Source organism: Neomonachus schauinslandi, chromosome 3 (genome assembly GCF_002201575.2).
Source record: "Neomonachus schauinslandi chromosome 3, ASM220157v2, whole genome shotgun sequence".
Lineage (NCBI taxonomy): Eukaryota > Metazoa > Chordata > Mammalia > Carnivora > Phocidae > Neomonachus > Neomonachus schauinslandi.
The window spans coordinates 23,830,331-23,848,126 of NC_058405.1; the positions used below are offsets into that span (position 1 = coordinate 23,830,331).

A 17,796-nucleotide genomic window follows, 5' to 3' on the forward strand; every position below is an offset into this window, starting at 1 on the left:
AGGAAAGACTCTATGTTAAATTTTAGGTGTGGTAATGTTATTGTGGCAATGACTGAAAAAAACCCTCATTAAAAATAGTTTCTGAAATACTTACAATTACATAGTGTTAAAATCTGTTTGAGTTACCTGAGGTGGGGAGTGAATAGGCAAAGGCATAGATGAAACAAGATTGTCTGTATCTCGAAAATTACTGAGGCTGAAAGATTGGCATATGAAGATTCATTATGCCATTCTATTTCATATATATTTGAGATACACCATAATATATGTAAACATTCTAGAAACATAGATATTTCTATAATGCTAATGAGAAGCCATTCAATGAGAAATGCATTTTGCATTGTCTCTGTTTCCCAGCAGTTATAACTATCCCTTTGTATTTCAAAGTTACAGAGCATGTTAATTAAATCTAATTTAAAAGTTTAAAAGTTAGACAATTTATTAAATTTTGGCCTTACTTGGCATAAAAGCTATCCAAAGTGTCAATCAAATTTTGTTCCACTGACCAGCTCCAGTGTCTTTGGGGAAGAGGAGCTGAAGTGGCTGGTTGGAAGAGTTATTTTATCAAATTTAAGGATGCTCAATCAGATATAACTATTTGGCTTTGGACAGTCATCCTTTAGATCTCTCTTCATAATTTTTATCTCCATGTCTATTTTCATTTTAAACCACTTGCAAGTACAACATTTGTGTTTATAAATATATTTTCTCTCTTTATATTTCCCTCCAAGAACAATTGCTTTGACTTATTCTAATTCCATAAATAGAAAAGTAACACTGTCTATAACCATTCTTTAAAAATTTTCCAGTGCTATGCTTATAACTGAACATTATTTTCTTCAGTATATCTCAGATGGATATTATAGAGAAAATTATTATAATTTATATAAATAACCTAAAATATATGTGATAGGGTATTGGAGCTCATTTGTACTTTTTAGACCATTAGAATTGCATCATTTTTCTTTTATAGTTAAAACTCATTACCATATCTTTATAGAAAAAGAAAAGCCAAGTATTAAAGTCTGCCTTATAATTCTAGTGAGCTATGACTTCAATCTAGTTAAGAATATTAAATTTAACTGTCTTTAAGACTACTGCAGTAAGGGGCGCCTGGGTGGCTCAGTTGGTTAAGCGGCTGCCTTCGGCTCAGGTCATGATCCCAGGGTCCTGGGATCGAGCCCCACGTCAGGCTCCCTGCTCAGTGGAGAGCTTGCTTCTTCCTCTCCCTCTCCCTGCTGTTCTGCTACTTGTGCTCTCTCTCTCTCTGTCAAATAAATAAAATCTTAAAAAAAAAAAGACTACTGCAGTAATATATATGATATATATTATTTGGCCATTTTAATGAACTTCTTATGAAATAAAAGTCACTTTAATTTATTTGCAAGACAATATTAAATCAAGATCCACATGCAATTAGGTGTAAATTGGAAGTTTAAATTTTGACCCTGTCAAACAAACAAAATGGAAAAGTTTTATTGTGAAACACTATTCAAGAACAATAAAAAATATTAAATTCTCAAAACCCAACTTAACCAAACAAATGGGAATACATGTGTTAGATAAATGTGGGAAGTCATCACTGCATGATACTGAATGATTGATTCCCTATCTCCTACTATGTATAGACATGTGTGTGTCTTAACCCATTTGATAGTTAAATTACTGGAAGCTTTCTGATTTTCAAATATTTGCTAAAAATAAATACATAAATACATAAAAGAGTTCCTTGGGGCTCCTGGGTGGCTCAGATGGTTAAGCATCTGCCTTCGGCTTGGGTCGTGATCCCAGGTCCTGGGATGGAACCCCACATCCGGCTCCTGGCTCAGCAGGGAGCCTGCTTCTCCCTCTGCTTCCCCCTGCTCATGCTCTCTCTGTATCTCTGTGTCTCGAATTAATAAATAAAATCTTAAAAAAAAAAGTAAAGCGTTCCAATGAGTGCATTAGTATTTATGAGCTTCATAGAGGGTAAAACTATTAAAATCCCTTCCCAGAATTATGATCAGAATGAGAAATTTAATTTCTCTGCTATTATATGTTTAATTATATTTGAGCAGTATAGGAAATAAGTTTTCAGATTTAAAAGATATATGGAAGACCAAGATAGAGTTACATTTCATAAACAAAATAGCTGTGCAGATCTTTTGACAACTCTTTCTAATTTATGTAGACGTATTTTTCAAAGCCTACTGCAAATACTGAAATTTGCATATAATGTGGAATCTTGGAGATTAGAAAACATCAGAAACACCTCATATTTAATGTCAGGTGAGGTATAGTATTCCAAAATGAATGCATCATTTTTAAAATATCGATTAAAGATTTTATTTGGAACAATGTCAATAACTGAGCTACCTTTTATGTATACAGAAGGAATTCTATGTTCCTATTTTAATTAGCAATAATCTTACCTCAGATAAACCTCATTGGCTACGATACTGCCATTGCACAAAGCTTCTATGTTCCTATTTTAGAACAATAAATGGCATGATACCTATCCTGAAGTTTACACCATGAACTATTCAAATTTTTTATAGTTATTATATAACCAAATGTAGCCATGTTAAGAATTTCAAGTAATTATAGCCATGTTAAGAATTTCAAGAAATTGTGGCATAGAATTAAAACAAGAATATTAGGTATATTCTTTTCCAAAGCAAGTGTACATAGATTATAATAGTATTTAGTATGCAATAAACACAGTAATAAAGACAAAAATATTTATTATGATAATAAATTAGTAGTAGTAGATCTCAGCTGCAACTATTCTATGAAGTATAAAACCTTAAGCTTTAACATGTAATATTACATGTTAATAGGGAAAAATTACAAGATTCCAGGAATCACCAAATAGATGTTATAGATACTAAACACTCAGTAAATGAACTAGAAAGTGGGCTCTTACGATAGCAGCATTTTGTTGTTCATGCTTTTGTCCTTTTGTGTGATTACCTTTCTTTTACAATGAAAAAGATCCATGACTTGCTTCTAACCAATAGACTATGGCAAAGGTATGCCACTCCTGTGATTTCATTAAATAAGGCTCGATTTTGCTATAAGAATCACCTAGTCTCTACATGTGGGTGGTTGGCTTAAGAAGCAAATTGCCAGAATTCCTACAACTGTAGGAAATGAATTCTACCAACAACCTAATGGAGCTGGGAAGTAGATTCTTCCCTGGCTGAGCCTCCAGATTACAAACCAGCCCTGAAAGACCTTTGATTTCAGCTTTGTGAGACCTTAAGAAATGACCCATCCAATTCATGCTTGGATTTCTGACCTATAGTAACTGTGAGATAACAAATGTGTATTGTTTTAAGCTGTTAAGATTTTCATAATTTGTTATGCAGTATATAAAACTAATAGAGATAGTTAAAAATAAAACCAATAGGTTTCTGGGAAAGAAAATATCATCATTGCTTTCTTGGCAAGGAAGAGGTATATTACTCAGGTATGTGACAGCAGGTTTCCCTGAGGAGATATTGCAAGCATACTGTGAGTGCTCTTTGAACATGAATGTTCATTTAAAGGTTAGTCACTTTTTATAGCTGATGCCTAGTTTTATTTAAATGAATTATTCAAAATTAAAGAGAGTACACAGATAAAGATATCAAATAAAGAATAAATTTTTACTTTTCAGAAAAATTCTACCTGTGGTAACTGGGAAGTTAAGCTAAAGGAAAATCATTGCAACTTATAACCAAAACAATAACAGTTTTATAAAAGTCACAGATTCTGGAAAGTCATAGACTTTATAAAAGTGACAGGACAAAAGCCTAAGAGGAGGGCATGGTAGAAAGAAGATCAAAAGGGGAAAAAAGGCATTTTATGAACATGAAGCAGTTTTGTTATGGCACCATTTTCCTATAGCTTGAATCTATTAAATAAATAGAAAATGAATAAAATAAAGATTACAAAAGCTATATTAATTTTGAGAATATGGAACATCCCCACAAAAGGACATTCTTGAAAAAGGAGACAAAAAAACAGATCCTTATATACAGAGAACAAACTGCTGGTTGCCAGAAGGGGGAAGGGTTGGGGATGGGTGAAAAATGGGTAAAATGGAATAAAAGTAGATTTATTGTGATAAGCACCGAGCAATGTATAGAATTGTTGGATCATTATATTGTACACCTGAAACCAGTATCACACTGTATGTTAATTATACTTGACTAAAAAAAGAAGACTTTTGGAGAGTTATAACTTTTACGATATGACAAAGTTAATTCGTATATCAGGACCCACAAAAGGGGGGCTGCCCCAAACCTCAACCTAAGTCAGCCTACACTTACGGGAAATACTCCTCAAGGAAACTTAACATACACCAATCATGATCCTCCAATTCACTGTTAGCTAGTTTATCTTACCCTAGAAAATAGGAGCTGCTAGCCTTATAAGGAAATCCCTGACCTCCTAGCCAACCATGCCCTGTTCCTGCATTGCCTCTTTTAACACTCTATAAAACTTGCTCTTTCCCCAGATCCCTCATGAAGAGTACTCTACTGCTTGTGAGGCACTGTAGTCCCTTAATCCATGAGTTGTTTGCCCTTGAATAAAGGACATCACAATTGTTGTCACGTTGTTTTAGTTTTGTCATTTAACAGACATATTTTTTATTTTTTTAAAGATTTTATTTATTTACTTGAAAGAGTCAGAGAAAGTCAGAGAGAGAGAGAGAGAGAGCACCTGGCGGGGGGGGGGGGGGGCGGGGCGGAGAGGGAGAAGCAGGCTCCCTGCTGAGCAAGGAGCTCAAGGAGGGCCTCGATCCCAGGACTCTGGGATCATGACCTCAGCTGAAGGCAGACACTTAACCGACTGAGCCACCCAGACAACTCTAACAGACATATTATTTGTCTCATTATTAAAACTGAATAAATATAATGCATCACTTGAGTTTTCATATAATCAATAGGAATTGAACCCTGAACCTGGGCAGCAGGACCATTAAAGGAAGAGTGGGTAGGGCTCCTGAGTTGGAAGATCATGATCTGAAATCCTCTCAAAGTCCCTGATGATATCAGAATGACCAAGGAACTGAAACACAGATAAAACTATAAGGACTCCTAAAGTCTTCATATTCAAAAAATAAGAATTTTAAAATGGCAAGTGGATAATAAATTCAAATTCAAATCTCTCAAAATATTTAAAACAATATAGTAGAGTCACAGATAAATGGAAATCACCTTTTCTCTATTTTCCCAAATTGAAGATGGCAAATACATAGTATGTCTTGCCTGAAAACTGACCATTGCTGAAAAGTGTCAAAGACCAATGAGAATCTAAAATACTAGGCTCTGTCAAAACTCTGATTTTTTTTCTTATCCAAAAGGAAGAAGCATCAGTGTGGCTACATTGTCCCTTTTTACCTGAGGGAATATTTTATGTCTAAAAAGAGGAAAAAAAGCAAAGGAGGAAATCCAAATGCAAATTGTATGTTCATTTTAAGTTCCCAGTTTTTTACTTTCTATTACAGTTACTGACATAAAATTAAGGAGATGCATGAGAAAGTGTAATTGATCACTTTCATTATTGTTAAGTCTATCAAATCTTGACAATCTGAGGAATAATATCCACTGTGTCCATCACTACTTACTAGTATGATTAAGTGGCATTTGCTGAGATCATCATAAACATGATATTTTATCAACTGAGATGAAAATACTTTTGGATTTGAATTATTTAGTTCTGAGTATTTCAATACTTATTTTGTTCATGTCCATAATCATATGATATTAACACAGAAGTGAGGTCAGAAGTGGGATTATTTCTCAATCTCTTAGCCTGCATTTGTCTCAGACTCACCTCATTCTAATACGTTGGTCCTACAAGTTACTTCCTGTTTCATCTTATTCCAGGTATCAAAATCCTTCTTAGTGACTGAATAATCATCAGTCTACAACTATAAATGAAATTAACAAATATACATTGTATTAATACTTTTTGCAAATCAGAGGAGTGAAAAAATAACTTATGTAGAGACCTCCATTTAATTTATACACAGTTGTTCTGTCTGGCCTTTTATACCAATATACAATTTTTTTTTTTAGCTATATAACCTAGAAATCAGTTCCTTTTTATATGAGGTAACTAAGTTTCTTTAAAGATGAAATTGAAAAAAAGAGAACATAAAATGACAAAATATATTTTTAAAATTATAAATTATCTTTTGAATCTTTGACTCCTGAACATTTGCATGATATGTTATGCTCCTTTTGATTAGTATAAGATCTATTTAGAGACTTACATTGCCAGTGTTTGCTATGTCCCACTGATTAGCACTCTATTTTGGAAAATAAAATTAATTTACAATCAGGTATATTAAAGTAAAACAGGATAACATGAGGTAGGACACAGCACATATCTGGTATTCAAAATTACTTTAACATTGTCAAAAAGCAGTTCTTTAACTTACCTTATATTTATAAAAATTCAAATAAAATAAAAAGGTGAAGTATTAAGAAAATAAAACATTTCAAAGTGAGTGTGCATGTATTTGTGTGTGTCTGTGTGTAATATTTTATTGAATCATTTGGCAGTAAATTTCTTTCTTTTTTTTTTTTAAAGATTTTTATTTATTTATTTGACAGAGAAAGACACAGTGAAAGAGGGAACACAAGCAGGGGGAGAGGGAGAGGGAGAAGCAGACTCCCCGCTGTGCAGGGAGCCTGATGCGGGGCTCGATCCCAGGACCCTGGGATCATGACCTGAGTCGAAGGCAGACGCTTAATGACTGAGCCACCTAGGTGCCCCAGGAGTAAATTTCATGCACTGAGCCTTTTATTCCTAAATATTTCCATGTATATTTTCCCCACACAAGAGAATTTTCTTATATAACAACAGTACAATTTTGAAATCAGTAAACTCAATATTGATACCAGAGTTGTCCTTAAGTTGTGTAGGACTCAAGGAAAACATTTTTATTGTTCCCTTTCCTATATACATAATTTATTTTAAAATGTACTAGAAAATTTTGGGGTTCATATGGTAATTTTATGATTTAAAATAATGGGTAGAGAAGAGTATTTGTTTTTTGTTCAAACACTGTGTATGAAGATTCTTCATAGTATGTAAGTACCATCTCCTCTTGGCCAGGTCTAAGAACCATCTCTTAATCTTTTCATTTGTCAAAAAGTGCCATTGTTGGCTGATTTGGTATCTCCCAACATGAAGAACACACATTATTTACTCACATACCATGGCCCATTAGGGCCAGTATACATGAACCAATAGAGATCATCTTGCCTCTGCTGCTTCATAACACCACTTATTTGTTACTGGCCACATCATTACTCATGATGCTGCTCATACAATGTACCACCATATATACTTGCTTTCAATGACTCTCCCAAATTTTGTTAGCATGTTTCATTGATGATAAGGCAAGTCTTACCCAGAATATGCAGGCAGTGGGAACAATCTTTCATTTTATGGTTGTACTAAATTTGTGTTCAGAATTTTATTGTGTAAACATAGAACACGTTTCCAGCCATGGAATCTTTTGAAATCTTTAGGCTATAATCATTACACTTCTGGCTTTGATTTCTTCCAATATTGATCATACCCATGCCTTCTACATAGTACCACTAGCAGGGAGGATAGAAAAGAGTGGTCCTTTTTATGCATGGAATGCCTTCCCCTCAAACAGTGTGTATTAAGTCTGACCTGAGAGAGCAGAATAATACCATATAAATCAGTAGCAAGAGAAGACATTCATTGAGAGGGAACAAGATCAAAGATCTTTGATTATGTTCACTTAGAGATATTTTATAATTTAAGGTCTATACATTTAGATCAGTGCCCATTTTGAGTTAATTTTAGTATGTGGTACAAAGTATGGGTTGAAGTTCATTTTTTTACACATGTATATCCACTTTTATCAAGGTCATTTATTGCAAAGACTATACTTTCTCTATTAAATTACCCTAGCACTTTTGTAAAAATATCACCTAACCACAAATATGTGGGTCTATTTGTGGAATATATTATTTTGCATTGATCTGTCTACTTTGACACATTGCTGTACTCCCCTGATTATTGTAGCTTTATAATAAGATTGACAACAGATAGTATAAGTCCTATAAATCTTTTTTTCTTTTAATGTATTTTAACCATACTATACCTTTTGCATGTCAATATGACTTTTTAAATATGCTTGTCTGCTTCTATAAAAGAGCCTGATGGTATTTTAATGTGATTTCATTAAGCCTATAGATCAACTTGGGAAAAATATACATCTTAACAACACTGAATCTTCAAATCCATATACCCAGTGTATCTCTTTGTTTATGCACATCTTATTTAATTTCCTTCAGCAATGTTTAGTAGTTCATGATGTTGCACTAAAAATAACATGTAGGGTTTTATTGCCAAAGGGGAATCACAACAGCCATAATGAGATTGCTTACAAATCTATAGCTTTTTTTTTTTTGGAAAAGAATAATATGCTAGTAAAAGACTAAAATAAACATATGCATGAAGGTCAAAACCTCCCTCAGAGTATAAGATCCAGCAAGGTGAATCTATTTTATTTTGGGGGGAGAAGGGGGAGAGAGAGAGAATCTTTTTTTTAACAATTTTATTTTTTATAATTGCATTTATTTATTTGAGAGAGAGAGACTGCAAAAGAGAGCATGAACAGGGTGAGGGGCAGAGAGGGAGAAGCGGACCCCCCTCTGAGCAGAGAGCCCAATGTGGGGTCTGATCCCGGAACTGCCGGGATCATGACCTGAGCTAAAGGCAGATGCTTAACCGACTGAGCCACTCAGGTGCCCCTAGAGAGAGAATCTTAAGCAGGATCCACATTTAGCATGGAGCCCAATGCAGGGCTCAATCTCACAACCCTGAGATCATGACCTGAGCTGACACCAAGAGTTGGTCCTTTAATGGAGTGAGCCACCCAGGTGCCTCCGGGTGAATCTTAAACTCTGTTTACCCTTTACAAATGCTACATCAGGATACACTTACCTCTTGGGTCAGAAGATACTGACATGTATACAGAGCACATAAGAATCAGAAACCCAATATGCTGTTTCAATTGAGGGTTCTCATGCCCTGCTATACATATACAGATGAGAAGTAAAGCACTCTGGAGGTATCACCAGGAAAGAATACAGATTTTAAGTTTCCCTATTATCAATAAACAATGGGACAACCTTATGTAAGCCACTCCATATAACTGAAACCCATGGTAACAAAGCAACATTATTTTTCAAATTATTTCATGACTTGATGGATGTCAGTGCCTTGCAGGTAATTTAGAAAAATAATTCAGGCCAGTTCCATGCTTGCTGAATTAACCCTCCATAGCACATGTGTGTAGACCTTAAATATCTTTGATCCCAAATATTCTAATTATTTCGTATCTTTCAATATTCAAATGTACACCACCAGTATGTTAAAATATAATAGATTATTATATTAATTTTGTATTTTCAGCCATGTTAAACCTACTTATCAGCTGAAATATTTTTTTGTTGTTTGTTGTTGTTGTTAAATCCCTTATGGATTTCTATGTCAGTAATCACATTATCTAAATATAAAGACATTTTTTTCTTTTCTTGTCTGGACTTTTTTTTTCTTTGCCTGATTTCACTGGCAATATGCTCCAGTATATTGTGGAATAGTAGTAATCAGGGTGGATATCCTTGCCCTGTCCATGATCTTCAGGGTAAAGCATAAAGTATTTGTTCTTTCACTATTAAGTACGATATTAGCTGTAGGCTCTTCATAGATGTCTTTTACCAACTTGTAGAATACTCTTTTCATTCCTAATTTTCTAAGATTTTCTTTTTTTACCTTGTTTGGTGCTGTATTATTTTTTGTATCCCTATGTATATTCTTGATCTTTTCTGGAATGTGATTAAGTTACTTGGACAATCCTGGGTTTTACTTTTAATGTTTGTTATGCATAACTATGTCTGTTTAATATAGGGTTAATTTTCCCCAGGACTGAAGCAAGAAGCTTCCTTGTATTCTGACTAATGCCCATTATCATGAAGGGTTCCACCTTGGCTGTTGGAAATAAGCACTCTTCCTGGTTCTGTGTCAGCTCTGGGCATTGTTTCCTCTAATCCTTTGAATGGTTTATTCCCTTCCTTCAGAAGTTTTCTTAAATGCATATGCTGATCAGTCCTCTTCAGAATATTCAACAGAATATTCTCTGCTGTTATTTGGAGTTCTGTCTCTGCGCAGCTCTCCCCTCTCCAGTGTTCTTTCAAACTGGTGGCAAATTCCAGCCACCCTGCGCATCTCAGATCCCAGTCTGTTTCATCAATTCAAGGAGACCAACAGTTAGATTTAAGTTCCTCCTTTGCTTCAATCTGGGAATATTCTCCAGACAGTAAACTTGGGTGACTGTAAGTTTCACTTGGTATGTGTTTTGTATCTCAGAGATCACTTTTATTCATGATCTGATGTGCAATGTCTGAGGGATTTTTGTTTAAATATGTTTGCCCCGATTTTATTTGCTTTAGATGGGAAGGTATATATGATTACTGTTGTTACATCTATGCTAGAAGTGGAATTTGAGCTTGCAGTCTTGCTCTGTACATGCCCAGCATAGTCTTCAGTTAAGATTCTACACAAAGACTACTGATCTCCCCCTTTGTACAACACTCTCTTCTCTGTACTCTGCCAATCAAATTATAACTAATTTAGCAGTCTTCAGCCTCCTCAACTTAGCAAGATTTCTGCCATGCTTGAGATTCTCTTTCCTGCATTGTTGTAGTAAAGTGTTCCCAGGCGGAATGCTAGGGTAGGATTGGGGTGATTACATGTTGATCATGAGTCTCACCTGATGATTTTCCTTCCCTTCAAGGATCAAAGTTCTGAACTAGCGCAATGTTTAAAAACACTTGTTTCATTTATTGTGCCCAGTTTTATGGTTGTTTTCAAAAGGAAGGTAAATTCAATATCACTTACTCTGACACAACCAGAAGCAGAAATCATATTTCCATGCTCTCAATTATGCAACACCTCTTTAACTGTTCCTTTTCTTCCTATACTTACTGGGACACACCAGTTTCTTTATTGATGGTCCCTCAATAATTGACCACTTCTATATTAAACATGATTCAGGGCTCACAACTGGAATGGTTTCTATTTTCTCTATGTATGCAATTCTTGAGTATCTCAGCTGGTTTCATCAATTTGTATTCATTTACCCAGTGCCCAGACCTCTAAATTTCAAGCTTATATATATGAATCTGTGTACTTGATTTTTCCTATTGCATATCTAATAAACCTGCCAACTGACATTAGAAATCCAACGTCTCCCAATTACCTCTGACAAACAAACAATCACAACTCACAAGCAACTACTTTCAGTATTATCACTTATTCTTTCCCAAGTCACCCAGTATCCTCCACCTAGGTAATTACAACAGTCTTATAACTGATTTTCCTGCTTTTATCCTGCACAAACAGCATGAAAGTTGGCATTTTAAAACATATATCAAACCATATTAGTCCTCTGCATGAGCCCCTCCAAATGGCTGCCCATCTTGCTAATAAAAAAAAAAAGTAATTTCCTTAGGCCATAAAACTCAGCACAATTTACATCACTCTCACTTCAACTAGCCCTTGCCTTTATTTACTCAGCTATACCAATACTGGAATTCTTGCTCTTCCCCAAATAGAACAACTCTCTTGTCTTCAGATCCTTAGTTTTTCTCTGCACCATGAATGCATCCCCTGCAGATGGGCCATGGCTTCAGTTCCTTCATGTCAGTGCTCAAATTTTATGTGAACAAATACTTCCCCAAATTCACTATATAAATATGTTCTTAGAACACACCACCTCTATTTACTTTGCTTAATTTTCTCCATAGCACTTTACCTCATTTGCCATATTACTATGTTTGTTTCTTTATTTACTGAGATTGTCTCCTAATTAGACATTTATGAAAGCAACACACTGGACACCCTGGATACTGCCCACCATTTGGTGGGTATTTCATAAATAAGGTTGAATGAATGACTGGATGAATACATGGAAATTATCAATCAGGATTATTTCATCCTCATATCTTATTAACAGAACCATCTTATACACAGAAGATGGTTTACTTAACTAGTAGTTATATTAGAAAAATCAATTCCATGGGAATAAAATAAATAAGCAAGTAAACAGACAAATATATCAGAAAAAAAGTGTGTATAACTGTTGATAAAGATTAAATGCCACAATAATTATATAAGTGCCCTAAAATGTCTTTTCAAAATATTCTTTTCTCTAATTACAAAAGAATTTGGTGTCCTAGTCTCCTTGGGCTGCTATACCAAATATCATAGATTGGGTGGCTTAAAAAAACACATACATTTATTTCTCACAGTTCTGGAGGCTGGAAGTCCAAAATCAGTGTGTCAGCATGATTGGATTTTGTGACGACCCTGTTTCTAGTTTATTCATATGGCAGAAAGAGTGCAAGCTCTCTCCAGTCTCATCTTATAAGGGCACTAATCCTCTCATGAAGTCTCTGCCTTCATGATCTGATTACCTCTGAAAGTCTCTATCTCTGAATACAAGCACAGTGGGAATAAGGGTTTCAACATATAAATTTTGTGGGGACACAAACATTTAGTCCATATCAGTAAGTTGACATGTTTATTGAATGATGCTATAATCTAGGAATTATATTGGTTTCTAAGAATACAGTATACTGAATAATTTGAATCTCTGTTCTCAAAGGAAATACTGAAAAGACAGGGTAAAAAAGTAATACAAAATTTTTAAGATAATTTTCGGTATAATAAAGGAAATACACTTGGTAATATGACAGAAATTAATTGAATTTTAGTTGGGATTATGGGACATGTAATCTGATGAAAAGATATTTGAATTTAAATCTATACAACAAAAAGAAAGTAGCTATTTGAAGATATGGCTACTATAATTCTAAGTGGATGTCAAAGACTCTGAAACTGAAATGATATGTGTAAGGGAAAGAAAGAAGGCTAGGGAATTCTGAGTCCCAGTAATGGATACAAAAAGCAGTAGGAGACGAAATTAGAGTGCCAGATTTGGGCCATGTCATGTAGCACCTGGTAAGCCATGTGGTAAAGAAGTCTGAATTTCAATCTGATTTAAATGGGATAATATTGGCCTGTTTTATAGAGAGAAATTGTTATTTGATTTATGCTCTAGAAATGGCTCCCAGGCTGCTATCTGGAAATGGAACTGTAAGACAGATGGAAACAAAAGCAAACCAACCAATTAAGAGACACTTACAGTAGTCTGAGCAAATAGTTTAGACTAGTGGATAATAGGAAAGATGGACTTAGACAAAATATTATAAGTAGAAATGAACAACTTGCTGCTAATTGGTTGTGGGAACGTGGAAAGAAATGAGAAGAATCAAGAATAACTCCTCTATCTCTGTGTGAGCAAACTGTTGGTGTGATGCACAGAAGGAAGGTACTTGATGATGGCAGGGCATGGCTTTGGTGGGGTTAAAAAATATGTTTCAATTTTGATAAGTTTAGTTTTAAACTTGAGATACATATTACAAATCCAAATACAGATATAAATATATTTCAGACAATTGTGGTGGCGGGGGGCAGAGGGGGCTACATATTCAAGTCACCAGCACAGAAGGCTTTTAGAGACACGGAGACAGATGAAATAATGGAAGAAGAATTATATATATAGAATTTGGGGCATGTTCAAAAAAATAAGACAAAATACACAATGGTAAAAAGACTTACTGCTTTCAATTGTTTTACAAAACAAGGAGTCAAATATGCATAAAACCCCAAATTTAAAAAAATCAAAACTCAAAATATTGATTAAAAATAGTCATTAGTATTTCCTTTATTAGAAGCCATACTTGATAGTTGAATGAATGTTCAAGTTAGATCAGAAGTAATAGCCCAGGGGCACCTGGGTGGCTCAGTCATTAAGCGCCTGCCTTCAGCTCAGGTCATAGTCCCAGGGTCCTGGGATCCAGGCCCGCATCTGGCTCCCTGCTCGGCGGGAAGCCTGCTTCTCCCTCTCCCACTCCCCCTGCTTGTGTTCCCTCTTTCGCTGTGTCTCTCTCTGTCAAATAAATAAAAATCTTTAAAAAAAAAAAAGTAATAGCCCAAATGCCTTATAATAAGAACCACAATTTCTGAGGTAGAGATGATTTCACAAAAGATGAAATAATATCAATATTCAATATGAAGAGCTTAATTATACAGACTTACAGCTTAGTCTTTACTAAGCCAATCTCAAAATTTCAATAATAATAAACATAAATTTAGCGAGTATACTATAGATAAGATAGAAATTGAGAATAAAAATTCAAATTATTAAAACAACCTGACAGTGGTGGTAGAATAGATACATTCATGGACTGAAAGTAGAGGACAGAAGCACTTCCAATAATGTAATAATATTCATTATATTGTATTGCAATTAAAATGTGTAATTTTAGGGTCTTCTGGTTGGCTCAGTTAGTAGAGCATGCCACTCTTGATCTCAGGGTCATGAGTTCAAGCCCAACACTGGGCAAGGAGAATACTTTAAAAAAAAAAAAGTGTAATTTTAAGATACAGATGTACTTATTTATGGCAGTTCTACATCAAAATAAATACATATGTGAAGTTATAAAAGCACTACTAAACTATAAGTAAATAGCAATTTCCACATACAGTAAAAACTGAAGAGGTTTGCATGGACCCAATTTGCTGAAAAGGTTTCATAAACTTGTCAGTCTTGCTCACTGGTTGGAAAAATGACTCACAATGATGGCCTTGTTAGGTCTGTGTATTATAATTGGCCTAAGAAAATATTCCCCTTTATTTCTTTAACACTGATGTTGTTATCACATAAGATCCATGTAAAATTACCTGTATTTGAAATGCTTTTTTTCTACTTTCAAATGTCAGGTTATTAAATTTCTTTTTTATTTCTCTATGGGACAGGCTGATTTTCCATTGTGTAAAAATGTCACAAAACAGCTGTGACCTTTTGTTTGGAGATGACTGCCACAATAAAGTGTCAAAGCAAGTGAAAATGCCGTTCTGTGATGAAATGAGCTACTTCTATCACATTAATCATTTTTTTATAATGACTAGCACAGGTGTAGATTGCTGAATATAAGATAATTAATAAAATGACTGTTTACTATAATATTCTTCATTACCAGTAAATTAGAAAAGAAATTAAAGATGTAGTTAGGTCACCATATGTCACATAAATGAGAGTTAGGTTATTCACATGGGCAGAACTATGGGCTAATTCTAAGTCAGAGGCTATTTTTATCATGCTATGGAACCTTGGAACATTTTTATTTCTTAATATTTTATATTTGTTCTTGTGTTAGAAACAGGAATAAAATTTTTAACACCCAGATATTATTGCCCTTACAGACAAAAGTACTGAAACTTCCCTTTCAATTTAATAGAAAATGCAGCACTTATAACTTTTTACTAGAATAGGTATTTAGGATAGCACATTGTAACATATTTTCACAAGAATATTTGTTTTTCTTTTTATCTCACATTCTATTGAGAAATGAACCTGTTTTAAAAATCTATGTATTCAAGCTTGCCAATTTTTCTCTTACTTTTAAGAGTGTGTATCCACTTCTCATAGTTTTACATTATTTACAATTCCCATTTTTAATGAGCCTTTGAAGAAAATGTAAACAGTAAATAGACAATCACTAGAGTTGTACTTTGGATACACTCTATACCTGCTTTACAAATGGAAGTCTTATGATGACTGTTTTTCACAAAAATTAAAATAAACTGTATCAATAACTTTACTATATCCATAATTCTTGTTACTTCTAAAGAATTCTAAATACACTTATTAAATATAATGACATTAGGAAAAAAGTAGAAATGAGAGCATACATAAAGAGCATGAAGTCATACTTAGGGATTTGGAAATACGTTTAGTCAACACTTTAAACATGTGATTAGATAGTTAATTTCTCTAGTGTACATGTCATACTTTCTATTCTTTTCTCATTGGAGAGAGCAAATCTTAAAATATTTAAAAATATATTTGTGAGCAAGTGTTTCACCTAAAAGAAAAATTCACTCAATTTCAAATATTATCAAGAAAGTTTAGTTAGAGTGAGCTCACCATGTGTTTGCTAATCACTGACACCACCTTCAACACACACACACACACACACATATACACACACACACAACACAGGGACACAAAGACACAGCCTATATATATATCATGAGCACAAACTGCAAATTCTCTATACAGAAAAAAAAGTGTCTCTCCGCTGTTAACTTGTTAGTTGTATAAAATCTGATGTTCAGATCACTAATTTGAAATGTTTTTCTCTTCTACAGAGCATGGGCTGGAACAACTGAACATTCATATGGAAAAAAGCTGAAGCTCAATTATACCATACATAAAACCAAGTAAACAATTAATTATATGTGACTATTTAGCTTTAATTTTTACAAAACTATAGGAAAATTATTTCCTTAGGACATGCAAGTTTTTCCAAAAATATAACTTATAAAAGAAAAACATGGTAAGTTGGACCTTATCAAATTGAAAACTTCTGTCTGCCAAAAGACACTGTATAAAGAGTAAAACAGTAAGCAAAAGGCAATTGTAACATATTTCCAAAACAGATAACTAATAAAAGACTTGCATCAAGAAATTATAAAGAACTCTTAAAACTAAGTATAAAAGCAACTTAAAAAATCAGCAAAAGATTTAAAAAGATTTAAACTTCATCATAAAAACAAACAAATGGCAAATTAGACTGTGGAAAGATGCATAATATCATTAGTCCTTAGTGAAATCAGTTTAAAACGACACTTACATACCACTAAACACTTCCTAGAATGGCTAAGATCCCACTCTTGCCATTATTAGGTGTTAATGAGGGACTGGAGAAAGTGGAACTCAGATATTTCTGTAAGGCAGGCAACATTACACAGACATATGGAACACTGTTCCTTATAAAGTTAATGTGCACTTACCATAAGATGCAGCAATTTCATTTCTAGGTATTTACCCAAAGATATAAATATTGTATTCATTCAAATATCCCTTGTGAATATTTATAGCAACTTTATTCAAAATTGCCAGGAACTGGAAACCGCCTAAACGTCCAGCTAGTGAACTGGTAAACAATCAGTGGCAAATCCATACAAATGAAATACCACTCAGCGTTTAAAAAGCAGCCAACTACCTACATGGGCATCAGCATGGATTAATCTCACCTTCATAATACAAATGGAATGAAGACAGACCCAAAAGGCTACCCACTGTCTGAGCCTGTTCAAATGGCTGTTCTGGATTATGCGAAAATTGTACTGACCTAAGTCAGATCATGGGTTTCCAAGAGATCAAGTGAGGACAAAGCTTGTTTACAAGTGGGTATGAGGGAATTTGGGGTCGTGATGGGACATCCTGACTGTGGTTGCAGTCATACAACTCTTTGTCATTTGAATCTCACATAACTGCAGATTTAAAAGGATGACTTTTACTGTAGGCAATTTAGACCTACATCAAATTATAACAAAAATATAGGAGGAAATGTTGCTGTTTTGATGAGAGAGGTTATGTACCTACCTCTCTGAAAAGAATAGGGACAAAGGGATAAGGATAAAGCTTGCCTTACTTGAAAATTGTAACCTGGAAAACTCTACCTCAGAATAAGAAGTTCTTTTCTCAATAATTGTTTTCTAACTTTTACAATGTTTTCTTTCTTTTCATTTCTGCCTTAGATAAAAATAGGATTTTAATAAGTAGTGGAAATAAAACCTAAATTTTAGAGCAAGTTCGTTACTATTTATTTTATCAGAACAAAACACATCCTTGCTTGT

General features: G+C 34.1%; 1 pseudogene; it reads right to left on the minus strand.

Annotated features, from left to right (window-relative positions):
* Positions 1 to 2,325: 2,325 nt before the first annotated feature.
* Positions 2,326 to 2,456, minus strand: LOC123324362 (annotated as a pseudogene).
* Positions 2,457 to 17,796: the final 15,340 nt, after the last annotated feature.